General features: G+C 39.4%; 1 pseudogene; it reads left to right on the forward strand.

Moving 5' to 3' along the window:
- Positions 1-3029: 3029 nt before the first annotated feature.
- LOC130867605 (elongin-C-like) overlaps positions 3030-14323 on the forward strand; it is a 31549-nt pseudogene continuing 20255 nt past the window's right edge.

A 14323-nucleotide genomic window follows, 5' to 3' on the forward strand; every position in this document is an offset into this window, starting at 1 on the left:
AGTCCTCATCAGGTGTGAGAGTACAGTCATGGACCTCTATTCTCTAGAGCATTGAGCTATGATTCTCGAGCCAAGCTGCCAGGGATTAAATTTGTTAGCTCTGTGCTCTTGGGACACTTAACATCTCCAAAACAGAAGTTTCAGTCTGGAAATTTTAATGATAAAATACATTCAATTCTAAAAATATTTCTATCTTGAAATGTTATTAGGATTTTTTGGAGTAATATAGGTAAAACACTTAGAACAGTCTACATTTAGTGATTGAGCAACGCATGCTCTCAAGAGTGACACTGGAAGAGCCATCCAGAGCCTCATCATCCCCATCATGCTACAGTGGGACTTGATGGGACTGTAGCAGAGTTCAAGTTATTTTTTCTCAGCATCCTTTTCTTCCTCCTTTCAAGAGTGCCAGTCACTGACAGAAGGCAAACTGAATTCCAAGTCCACATCTATCAGTTGTTTATATAAAGCCCAACATGTAACCTCTAAAAATTTCCTATAATGTCTCTCTTATATTCCCCATTGAATTTGTTCATGAGTGAAGTGAAGATTTCATTTTCATGCTTTTCCAACATAATTTTATGTGTATTTACATTTGCAATCCTTTTATAGTATTATGCTGTCTTCTATTTCAAACTCACAAACTTACTACTCTTGAATTATGAGACGACATCAAATTTCTCGTTTAGGTAGTAAACATACATAGACTGGTTTGAACATTTAAAATAAAATAGAAATAAGAGTTGAAATACTATTACCACACACTTAGAGAAAAGCTATTGAATTTTTTTTTGAGTATAAACCTTTTATTTTTTAACTTATAAGGTCAATGTTTTACTTTTTAAATTTTTTTAGAATTTTACACAGGAATAATCTATTTACATCATGCCCATCCCTTCTTTTTCCCCCTTCCAGCTCCTTTCATGTTCTCTCATCTCAAACACATACTCTCCCCTTCTTTAGCATACTTACTGAACCCATTTGGTGTTTCTCAGATGTGTATGTGTTTAGAGCTGACCTCGTGGGATTAGACAATGTATTGGGGGGATTGTTCATAGACAAGAATAATCCTCCCTTCCTCAGCAGCCACTAATTATTGCCTGCAGCTCTTCATTTATGGGCAGGGCCTTGTGATTTCTCCCATTGACCTCAGGATCTCGACTGGTACTGACTTTCTGCGGGTCTTGTTTGGGTGACCATATTTTCTGAGTGCAGTTTCCTTGGTATATGCTGAAGACTCTATCCTCCAGAAGTTCTGGGCCTCTTACAATCTCTCCTACTACTGTTGCAGAACGTTCCCTGAGCCATAGGTACAAGGATTGTGCTATGAATGTATCATTGTGATGAACTGTGTCTTGTTGTGATTGTCTCCATATGATGCAAAAGCTAAGCTTCTTTGATGAGCAGTTAGAGCTACACTTACCTGTGGGTATAAGGGTAGGTATTTATAACGCAGTTAGATATTGTGTAGTATATAGTATCTTTTTGTTTTGTTTGGGGGGTTTGTCTGTTTGTTTGTTTTTTTCTTTGAGACAGGGGTTTTCTGTGTGACCCTGGGTGTCCTGGAACTCACTCTTGTAGACTAGCCTGGTCTAGAACTCAGAGATCCACCTGCCTCTACTTCCTAAGTGCTAGGATTAAAGGCGTGCTCCACAACTCTTGGGCATGCAGTATCTTCTCTACTGTGAAGCAGTAGGTTTTCCCTCAAAGACCATGACCTCACCAGCAATGGAGAGCTGGCTTGGTTTTCAGTAGCAGACATGAATTCCTTTCTATTGAATGGGTCTTTAGTCCTATTAGATAGTTGCTTTTACTCTAAAGCTGTAAGTGCCATTATTACATGGGAGACAGACGGCTTCAAAAAATATTGCTGGATCATTTAATGTAACATGAGGGCTGTTTGCTTGTTTGTTGGGGTTTTTGTCCTGCCCAGTACCCCACAACTGTTTAGCCCCAAAGAAAATCACACATAGGTCTCCATAAATTATAAGCTGATTGGCCCATTAGCTCTAACCTCTCACTGGCTAACTCTCACATCTTGATTAACCCATTTTTCTGATCTATGTTAGCCATGTGGCTCAGTACTTTTTTCAGTGAGGCAGATCACATCCTGCTGTTTTGCTGGTCTAGGCAGGAGTGGGAGGAATCAACTTCCTCCTTCCCAGAATTCTCTTTTCATTACATCATTTCTACTTCCTGCCTGGTTTCTCCACCTATATTTCCTGCCTGGCCAATCAGCGTTTATTTAAAACATGATTGACAGAATACAGACAATTCTCCCACAATTTAATCTTTGTTTTCCATGTTTGAGAAAAATTTCCACTTTTTAACATATTTTTATTGATTGAGAATTTCACACCATGCACTGCAATTCCAAGCATTTCCCAGTCCTTCTATGTCTGCCTGCCACCCCTGTAGCCTTGCCCCCAAAAGAAAATTTAAAAATGAAAGATAAACCTTTCAACCCTCCGTCTTTACCACCTCTCCAGGAAAGATTCTTTTGTCATAGTGGCCAATGTCAATAGGAAGCTGTGAAGTGTCATGTAGTTAGTATGTGCTTTTGCTCAAGCAGTATTATTTACAAATGTTCATTGCATTGAGTAGTTGCTCTGGTTGGTCTGGTTTAAAAAGGCCTCTGGCTGCTGGTATACCATCAATAACAGACCCTCACTGAAACTTCTCTAAGATATGCTGGAGATTCTGCAGCTACTGTACCACAGGACCAGTCCCTTCCCTTGTTCCAGCAAGTGAAGATAACATAGATGCTGGGATCTGCCAACTCAGAGCCCTGGATGTGGACTTGTATGATCAATCCTGGCCTCTGCTGGGACCTCCCATTCCATCAGGTAGGGTCAGGGTCAGCTCCCATGCCCACGCTATCAGGGTCAGGTCTCCGGATCTGGTGGCTAGGCAATTCTCACAAGGCAAATGAAGAGGGGCGGAACCACTTCTCCCGTGCCCAGGCTACTGGGGCCAGCTCTCCCATGCCCCCTCACCCTCCGTGGCAATAAGGGTCATGGACGTCCACCATGGACCCAGACTTGTCTCTCTGCTGCAGCTTGGGCCCAGACATCACTGTGGTGATTGCACTCTTGGTATGGCCCCAGTCACATCGTGGCCCTCTGATATCAACGTGGCAGTTCAGACCCGAACAGCACATGGCCCCAGGTGGCAGTGTAGGTCACCCATATCAGCTTCTTCCTCACTACCTTCCTTTCTCCAGTTCCGCCTCTCTCCACAGTGCAGGATGTCTTCTCTTCCATTTCCTATCATGTGAGCCTACCTGTTCATCAAAGTGGTGCCCACCTGTGCTGGCCAAGGGGCACTGTGCAGGCCTGTGGCTGTCTTTCTGCATGCTTGGGCCCCCAAAATTTTCACTTTTTTTTTTCTAAATCTTATTTGCTACTCACTTTCTCACTTAACATAATGGGCTTTGTTCTCTGTTGTTACATTTATAGATGGCATATACTTTACAAATATATAATGATGTCTATAATCTCTGAATAAATCCTATGACCATTGGTAGCATAATCTAAGAACTTATGTGACAGGTTCTATTCTGTGCATTTTGTGTTTGTTTTATTTTACATACCTAATAGCTCTTGAATTAATAGCTCTCAGAGATGGACAGGATATCCCAAGACCTTAAGCCATGTGTCTGTAGTGGAATAACTAGGACCGAAACCCAACCGGAGGACTTAAATCACCCCTTAAAGCTAAAGTCTGCTGCAGTTTATTTTTTAATACCTGATATTTAGTACCATCAATGGGAATAATTCAAAGTCTTAAGTAACTTTACCTTCTTCTTTTCATAATATATTTGCCTCTGCTTCTGGGCACCATAAATTACAGAATAGAAAGGATGAAAAGAATTTAGTTTAATACATCAGTGTACAATGAATGCTCTCAGTGAGCATAGTACATTACAAATAGGGGAATTAAATAAAAATGGAAAAGATCCAAATGGAACTTCAGGGAGGAGGATTAAGTCTTGAGGACTGGCAAGAGACGAAAAGAGCTTTGGGGACAAGTTGGACAGGCATGACAAGCAAAGGTGTGTGAACAGGTAGGGCATGATTGAGGGATGAAGGTGCTTCTCAGACACTGTCCATTTTCTTTATGTTACTAAATGAAATTATTCCTCGACAAATGCAAGAAATTTGGATTCTTGTAAGCAAGATCTCATTTAAAGAATGGGGCACTCGCTGAATGAAATAGTTTAATCTAAATAAGGCCAATAATCCCTTTGCTGAGTTTGGAATCACACCTTTTGTGAATCGACTTACAATCCTCTTTTCTTGGGTCTAGATTTTAAACCCCTGGACCTCATCCTTCTGTGGGCTGTGCAGGTCTCTTTGTAATACATGTTTCTGCTTCGACTTTGCTTTATGTATTTAATTTTGAATTTCTATTTTTCTTTTTTGTCACAGTTGGTTGTGGTTCTCATGTTTCCTTTTCTAACTCTGCAAATGCTGCATACCAGCAAGACAGATGAAGAAGGAAATATTCCCAAAATGATTTCAAAATCAAATTGTTTTTCTGTAATTTGATTTATAGGTAATGCCGAGGAAAGGCTCGGGGAACATTTTAAAATAACTCTTAATTACTAACAGATGAAAATGTATTAGCTAACTTTAGGCATGGAATCTAGGCAGCTGATTATGTTTGAAATAGAATTGCAAGCTTACTCTCTTTCTAGAGTGGCCCACCCAAGGGCTTTCACCATCTACATTCACCAGTCTCCAAATGTCAATGAACTTACATGGCATTTAGAATTATGTGAATTAAAAGACTTAAGAGTTTCTAGAAGGTATAGATCATCACCTTTGATATACATTATCCCAAAATGTGTGTAAATAGAACTATACATCCACAATGAAAAATCACCGAGATTACCTGTCACCACAAACCCTAGACAGTCAAACATTTTGGCATATTGATAAAAATGCTATACCTTTGTCTAACCAGGGTTTGTTGAAATAGACTGAGCTTCATGGTAGTTGATGGTACAGATTTGTAATAACCCGAGAGTTAAGGTTATAGAAAGAGACTATAATTATAGAAAGATACCATATAAAAGCAAAGTCGTAGTGTCTGTGAGTTCATGTTCATGGTGAAAATGTATGTGTGTTGTGGGGTGAGGGGTTGGAGAGGCATCTTCACAGTTCATTTGGAGATTCAAGTTTAGAATGGTCAGAAGACTTTTACGTATTTACAAAAAAAAAGAGATTTAAAAAAGTATTATTACAATTTTCAGGACCTTTTGGTATATTAGAAAATATTTTTTTTTTCCAAATTGGGTGTCTTGTTCAATCACTTCATGGAAAATCCACTTCTGATTCCTAATGAGAAAGGTTACAGTAGAAGAAATTCCATCAGTCCCCTCATGCATTGCATAGGATGAATGGCTTTCAGTGAAGTTGATATTTTTGGAAGAAAGCTGGCAAGCACAGGAGAGATGAGCATGAGAGCCAACCTCTTAGCTGGCAGATCTGCAGGGATGTACAGAAAGAAGTTTACAGACCCGCAGGAACCAGTTATTAAACGTTTAGGAATTTTGAGATTCTGCCGACGTCCTGATTGTAGCTTTAAATCTACCATGATCGGAATATTTAACACATGAAAATTGGCACATAATATGTGATTCAGTGTTTCTTTCTCCCAAGGAGACACTTGTTAGTATAAGTTTGCCACTGAGTTTATAAGAACCCAAAACCCATGAATTTAGTCTGGAAAAATAATGATAGATTTAAGGAAATAAAATTCTAGTATGAGTCTGTTAGACTAGCAGGAATCTCAATCCAAGAAAAGGCTTTCCAGAACTTGAAGAATAGAAACCTACAAAATGGATTCTTTCCCCCCAGCCAAGGCTCATCATTAAACTGGATGACTGACCATTGGGATCCCTCAATCCTGAGATTCCCATATACTTTAGTCCCCACTTCACCAATCACCTGCTGTTCTTCTCCATATTTTGGATACTACATATAGGTTTCCACCTCTGAAATCTCTATTTCAAATATCCAAGGTTCTGAATAGAACCACTTTCAATAAATATTTGCTTCAAATGCATTGTAACTTAAATACGGACAGATAAGAAGGATGATGTGACAAATGGAAATAGGTTATGTTGAAGAACGATTTTAAAAACTAATAATAAGAACTGCATCTATGCTAACAGCCTATTCTCTATCTTTTGTCTACGTCAGCAGAAAGACTGGCCACTCCTTGAGGGTTTGGTTTCCTTCTTTTTATTCTCCTAAGGCTAAACAATATTGCCCCTGCATAGCTGCTCAACATTTTCATGGAATCGAGTTTAACACTACTTCCTAACTGAATACCAGAGGATTACTAAACAAGGGGACCAACCACATCCTGTCTTTCATCTTAATCCTGGAAGGTTTTGGCCTTGGGGACATGACTGATACCGCTTATTTAAGAGGCTTCGTTTGTCATGACTGGGGAGAAAGGCTGTATCCTAAGCATTTCTGAGAATTAGGAGGTGGTCCTTTGCTCCCAAACAGGGCTTGTTTGTGGGTGAGATCTATCATTACTTTTCCTTCCTTTTCTTTGTCCTTCACACAGGGCTTCCTTCAGGACAGAACTGTGCTCTCTGAAAGTTCAGAGTCCATTAGTATTCTCTTCTGTTAGTCTGATTCTAATTAGAGCACCACAGCAATTGTTGTTCCTAGCTAAAAGGAAAATCTTTTAAATTAAAAGAAGAAAACGAAAAAAAAAATCACCCACAATGCTTAGCAGTTCACATCCTCTCCTTAGCTTAGGGGTGTACCTCTTTAACACTTCAATAAAATTTTATTTGGTTGCTTAAACAGCAACAACAACAACAAAATACTTGTAAAGCAATTGCAAATGCCTCTTCTTTCTGGTAGAAGCCTGTGTTTAAGGAGGCAGAAGGATCCCTCCTGATTATGGTCCTAGACTGAGCCAAGCAAAACGCTGGGGAGTCTGGCTTCTTGTTTCCTTCTTCTGACCAAGCCATTCTTAGGTACTCTCCCTAGACTTCTGTATCTTTATTGATAAAACAAATCCTTCTTAAGGCTCTGTAGTGGGATACATATTGATTGTTCTACTGAGTGATTAGAAACAGTAAGTTTAAATTAATGAAGTGATCATCAGAAAGTAGATACTAAGGGTTAACTAATAGTAATAGCTTCATATAGAAAATAGGAATAGGCCTAAACTCATGGGATTCTGTTCTCATTTTATTTTATATTACCTATGTGTGTGTGTGCTGTGTATGTGTGCACATATGCACATCCACATATGTTCCTGTCTTAGTTCAATTGCTGTGAAGAGACACCATGAACAAAGAAACTTATAAAAGAAAAAGAGCCCATTAGGGGCTTACAGTTCCAGAGGGTGAGTCCATGACCATCTTGGGGAGGAGCATGGCAGCAGGCAGGCAGGCATGGTGCTGGAGCAGTAGCTAGGAGCTTACTTATGATCCACTAACATGAGGCAGAGAGACTGGAAATGTCATGGACTTTTGAAACCTCAAAGCCCACCCAACCTCAGTGACACACCTCCTCAAAGAAGGCCACATCTCCCAATCCTTCCCAACTGGGAACCAAATATTTAAATATCTGAGCTTATGTTACCCATTCTCATTCAAATCACCAAAATACCATAGCAACACATGGGTGGATGTCAGAAGCCAGCTTTAGAGAGTTCAGATTTTTTTCTATCCATCATATGGTTGCTAGAAATCAAACTCAGGCTTAACCAGCAAGTACCTTTACTCACTGTAATACCTTGCTGGACCTAAATTGCTATGATTTCAAATCATAAATTTAAGGTTGCTCTATATCATCTTGAGTAGTTAATGTTGCTTCTAATAAAGTTAAAACTGGTCATTTGAACTGATGACTTTAGTGTCATTTAAAAAGTCATCAAAAGAATTTTGTCTTGGGATTAGAAGAAACTTAACAAAATTTTCTGAAATGATCCTAAACTTACTTCTACCATTTATATGAAACAGCATTCTCAGCATTGATAATTATAAAATTAAAGTATCAATTAGCCCTAATATCTGTTGAAGATGCTCTATGACTTATAGTTGTAAATATTCAGTCAAGATTTAATTTTTATTAGTGTTATAATAATTTGCTTTCATCTTTAATAAATAATAAAATTTTATGTGTGCAGAGAATTGTTTCAAAATAAATTTCCTTATGGTTTTTTACCAGTAACTATTTAATTAGTATAGCATACCTATCTTTATATACATATATAAAGATATATATATATACCCTAAGACTGTTAAAAAATTTTCCTAGGCAAAAAGTGGTGATAAGTAGAAAAGTCTAAGAAGCCCTGCTTCATAATATCCAGCTATCACTAACAAAATTACTCCCACATTTATTTCTTCAGCTGTAATGGTTCTAAGACATGTCCAGAAATACTTTTATGTACCTCATCCCAAAGGTAAAATCTAATCCTCCCCCACTTTGACTATGGGTCACCCCAACTGTGTTACTCACTTATGATGAAAAGAAAGGGGCAGAAGGGAAGTTGTGTGAACCTTTTCCTAAGAATGGGCTGAGAAACATCACTCAGTTTTACCTTAGTTCTGTTTTACTCTTGGCATGCTTACCCTTGGAAGTCAACCATGAGGTCCTGAGAAAGCCAAGCTATAGACGGAAGTTTCTGTCCTGCCTGGTCCCATAGCCATTCAGTCTCAATTAAACACACAGAGGCTTATATTAATTATAAACTGTCCTATTGCTTAGGCTTATTACTAACTAGCTCTTATAACTTAAATTAAGCCACAATTCTTATCTATCTTTAGCCACATAGCTTTGAACCTTTTCTCAGTAAGGCATTGTTATCTTATTTCCTCTGTCTCTGGCCTGTGACTGTGTCTCTGCCTTTCTTCTTCTCAGAATTCTCCTAGTCTGGTCACCCTGCCTGTATTTCTTGCCTGGCTACTGGACAATCAGCGTTTTATTAAATTAGTATGAGTGACAGATCTTTATGTTGTACAAGAGCATCATCCCACTGCACCAAGCCACACATGAATAGTCCACGTTGGCTAAAACATGAGGTCAGGACAATACAAATGAGGCTTACTGCTCACAATAATAGCTGGAGTCAAGATATCTGAACTAATTAATTCTTGGACCTTAATTTCCATGGGTAGCAAAAACAAACATCAAAGACACATGCAGACCCTGTAGATTGTGTCAGAAGCAAAACCCTGAGTATAGGAGGCCCAGTCCTCCAAAGCTGGCACAGCAACTCTATTCCAGAAAGAGGCACGATACTTATTGAACTGGTTGAAAAATAAAACTACTCTTTTTCCTCCCAAAATGATATTAACCGTCTTTCAAAGCTATTTGTTTTACAATATGTTGAGACGAGATATCATGTAGATGTGGATGTCCTAGAATTCAGTGTGTGACCAGGCTGTGCTCTAATTCTCATCAATCCCCTTCCTCTGCCTCCTGAGTTACAGTATAGACACATGTACCACCATGCCTGGCTTTTTATGAGAATTTTGAAAAGTGAGTTTAGGAAAAGGCTTACTCTGTCTGCTTTTGAAAATATGCAGAGACAGGGTAAGGAATTATCTTCTATGATGCACTGAGCATGTCATTGTAAAGTTGTATGTTGATGCCTTCATCCTGAATGTAATGATATTTGTAGATGACACATTTGGGAAATACAGAAGACTGAAGGAGGCCGTGAGGCTGTAGCTCCTGGAGGATACCAGGCCCTTGTAAATGAACAATAAGGTTCTCCATTGCTCTTTCCCATACAGACATGAAGAAGCTATGGGAACGCACAACAAGATGGTGGCCAAAGTTCCTCAGAATAGAAATGCATTTGTCGCACCTTGATAGTGTGCTCCCTAGCTCTCTGTGTGAGAAGCTAGCCTCTGTTGTTTAAACTCAGTGGTAACTTGGCACAGCTGTGTTGAAATAGCTGCACAATCTAGTAAACCAGAGCAGATGTTTCCCTACTCTCATCTTTTCCTCTGCTCCTCCCACTTTTCCTTTCCCTTCTCTTAAATAAAGGATTCTTTTCTTTTTTTCTTTTTTCTTTTTTTTTTTTTTAAAGATTTATTTATTAAGCATACAATGTACTGCTGGCAAGGAAGGCACCATGTCTCATTACAGATGGTTGTGAGCCACCATGTGGTTGCTGGGAATCGAACTCGGGACCTCTGGAAGAGCAGTCAGTGCTCTTACCCTCTGAGCCATCTCTCCAGCCCAAGGATTCTTTTCTTAACACAGGTATCTGTTTGAAGGGTTTTTCCAGTAAGTCATTAGGATAAAGACATTACTGAAGGATTCTTTTCTTAACACAGGTATCTGTTTGAAGGGTTTTTCCAGGAAGTCATTAGGATAAAGACATTACTGAAGGATTATTAAGCCAGTCTGTCAAAGGAAATGGGACCCCAATTTTGATTGATCATCAATCAGCTACTTAGGACTTTGACCACCAGCTACTTATTACTTTGTGTGTTATCTTTAAACAAAGTTTCATCATGCAGCAAGGAAGCTGAAAATAACCTGTTTCCAGTAGAGTGACTCAGTGGCACATGAGGTTACCAAGCCTGCTATTCTGCTTGTTCATCTACTGTGTCTGCAAACCATGGTTCAGATGAATGATCCAGGCACAGTATGATGCTGAGCATAAAGGGAGCAAATGGATCGGGGATGAAAATGTTGCCATTATCACTTAACGCCAGATCCGGTGACTAATCACAAACTCAGAAATTATGATTTTTTTTTCCAGGGATTGTCTGTAAGGTGTTTCTCCTTCGCAGCTATTTTGATCACATAGTCAGTCAAATCTCATTAAGAAAAGCTTGCAGAGGCAACATTTGAGAAGAACATCTTTAGTCGTGACTCATTCATATCCATCACTGTATTGGGGATTCTCCAAGTTTGTCTTCATCCTTACTATGTGTCATGATACTCACGTTGGACAAACAACCTGCTGAGCTAATGGGGAAATGAAAACTGTTTTGTTTTTTATAACTATTCCTGGTGAGCAATGCAATCTGATAATTGATATAAAATTCTGAATCAGCTACTTAGTTTCACCCAACCCCTGTGAGAGAAAGCATGCAAGATTTAATGAAACTTCCAGGGTTTTACTAACATCAGAACAGACTTCAGCGGTATCCCACATATTGTATTTGCTTTAGAGATACCAAAGCCCTCCACATGGAAATCTTACATCACCCAACCTCTACCAAAACTAATGCTGGAACCTGGTTCCCTAGGTTCTCAGATGATGTCAGGTTAAATTATCAGATAAAGCTGCCAGTTCATTTCACTAGAGGATTAATGATGAATACCTCTGGGTGTGTCTCTGCTGGTATTTACAGCGGTAATACAATTCTGAGAACTCTCCTAATTTATAGATTAAACACTTGATGGGTTAACAATAATAGTATTATTGACAGGTGAGGAAAGGTAAGAAGTGGATCCCAGGAGGAGAAAGTCGGTCACTGAGAATATACACTTGGGACTGTATCTCTCCTAACTCCTTCCTCTATACCTCTTCTCTTGCTTCTCATCTACCATGGAAAAGCTCCTCTGTCACTTACCCTCACTGCTGTGACTTTTTGCCAAGTGTGTGGACTAAACATGGAATGAAACTTCTGAAACAATTTTTCTTCCCTCCATTTCTTTCTATCAGGGATTTCTTCACGACAAAACAAAAGTCATCAATTTATCAATGCTAAAATTGTTCTCTCTTAATCTCAAACTATTACCATCTTGTTATTAAATAGTTCCCCTTTCTACATGAGGTTAACACACCTTGGACACTTGTCAGTGATACAAACTACAGGAAGAGGGAACCTCAGTTGACCAATCGCCTCTTTCACACTGGTCTGTGGGCGTGTCTGTAGGGCATTTTCTGGATTGATGATTGATGCGGTAGGGCCCAACCACCTGAGCAGGTAGTCCTATGTTGTTTAAGACAACTGACTGAGGCTGGGCTGTGGTGGTGCCTGTCTTTAATCCCAGCACCTGGGAAGCAGAGGCGGACAGATCTCTGTGAGTTCAAGGCCAGTGTGGTCTACAGAGTGACCTACAGGACAGCCAAGGCTGCACAGAGAAACCCTCTTAAAAAACAAAACAAAAATAAAAAAACAAAAAGCTGACTGAGCAAGCTATGGACACAAGCCAGTAAGCAGCTCTCCTCTGTGGGCTCTGCTTCAGTTCCTGACTCCAAGTTGTTGGGCTTCTGACCAGACTTCCCCTGAAGATGGACTGTAAATGTGGAAGTAAAGACCAGATGAACCCATCCTCCCACCGTTATTTTTGGTGTTTTATTTTGGTCAGTATTTCACTATACCAGAAACCCTGATAGAACACAGAATATGCAGTTAAATTTTTCAATATTATTGGTGATAAAGACATGGTGTAAAATTCAAACATTAGAGATTATGCTAAGTGGTGGAATTAACCAGTTTTATTCTCATTTACATTTTTCTGGCCATAAGAAATTGAAAAAATATAGTTTTTGCACTGATTCCCTTTAGACCCTAGACTCATGCTTGGAAATGCTCTAGGATTGTGTTACCAAAACTCCTACTCTTGTCCCAGCACTGATTTCAGTCCAGAATCCTGTGTCATTTTATTGACCACCTCCCAATTGGCTTGGCACTGACCCACAACGTTGCCATAAGTCTGTCATTCCCTGATAGCTATCCCAGGCTGCACACATTCCACACGGGGACCCGATGTGGAGGGTAACACGTGCCCTATGACACGGTGCCATTGTCTGCAGAGGATGTCAGTTCTTTGTGAACATTCCCACGGAGAACCCGACCTCTGTTCATCGCAAACAGGAACTTTCTTTCCTTTTTCTTTTTTTTTTTTTAACCGGAAGGTAGAGTGAGAGGGGAAACAGTGTTGATTTCTGGGAGAAGTGGTGTTGGAAGTACAGTTTGCTCGTGGAACAATTATGGGAAGCTCCACAGAGCATGCCCTTTATATTCAGTATAATAGAAATCACTTCCATTCCTCTGAGGAAACAGCAGTTCAAAGACAGGACACAGAGTCCCGAAGCTCTGGCAACTTTTGAATAGTGTTTTTCTCTTCTTCACGGGCAAACTGAAAGAGTTTCCATGTAGGCAAATTAAGCCGCGTGGGTCTCATTTATATTTGACCATGCTGATTTCCTTTTGCATTAGCTGGACTGGCGTATCTGGTCCCACTCATTTTTTCAATAAACTCACACTAAACATTTTTTTTTTCTGTATTGAGTTGTGAAGTACAGATCTACAAACAAGTAATACACTTGCACCCAAGAAGTATATGCTCCTCATAAATACATGAATTGAAAACACACCATTCTGAAGAGCAGTTAGGTAACATGCAAACAATGATGGCAAGTGAACATTATTTCTCCTGATATCTGTGCCAAAGAAATTCCTACTTAAGCTCTCCTGGGCTTACAGTCTGAGAGATTCAGGCCTTTTAAAATCATATAATAATTATTTACAGTACAGAGTCCACCCTGCGGGAAACCATGAGTATGATGCTACTGTTGGATTCAAAGGACTAAAAATGCCAAAGTGATATGAACACCGTTAAATACCAAGTGAGTTAAAAAACGGAAGAAATTCAGCAATCTGATATAATAACATAAACGTAAATCATAACAAAGCATACAGACCCATAATGTTCATTTACTGTACAAAAAGAGAAAAATAAACTAAAATAACAGTTTCTTTTGTCAAAGGGTTTGGGAATGGAGACAATGGATAAATGAATTAGAAAAAAATATGATAGAAGGTGCTTTTTAGACCACCGTTGACTATGTGACACAGACTGGAGAAGATAAATAATTCAATACTCAAAGAAAATACTGAGATGGATAGGGAAAATAAAAACAGCTACGGTGCATATCAGCTTGGAATATCATTTTGTTGCTAAGAGGTAAAGCCTACTGGATCCAGGAAAATGTCCTGGAAGTAACATCTAGAAAGAGTGCTAGACACCCAGTCTCACAGCTGTATCCATGGCTCTTGACACACACTAGTTCATTCTTGCCCTTGAATATGAATTCAGCTTTATCCCAGTAAGCTGATTTATGGTTATTGAAGCCTTTCTTCCCAACAACACTGATAAATTGTCATAGCAGATTAAACAGGGTATGAGCTATTGCAGATTAGAAAGCCACCCTTTCCTATGGATCAGTGTTGAGACAGAGTACATAGGCTAAGAGCCCCTGCCCTTGACCATCTCACTCTTCCTCACTCGAGTGGACACATGCTAGTTATTCCATTATGAGTTACTGATGAAATTGGCACATGGGTGTTGGTGCTGTTTTGTTT

Source organism: Chionomys nivalis, chromosome 2 (assembly GCF_950005125.1).
Source record: "Chionomys nivalis chromosome 2, mChiNiv1.1, whole genome shotgun sequence".
In the NCBI taxonomy this organism is placed as follows: Eukaryota; Metazoa; Chordata; class Mammalia; order Rodentia; family Cricetidae; genus Chionomys; species Chionomys nivalis.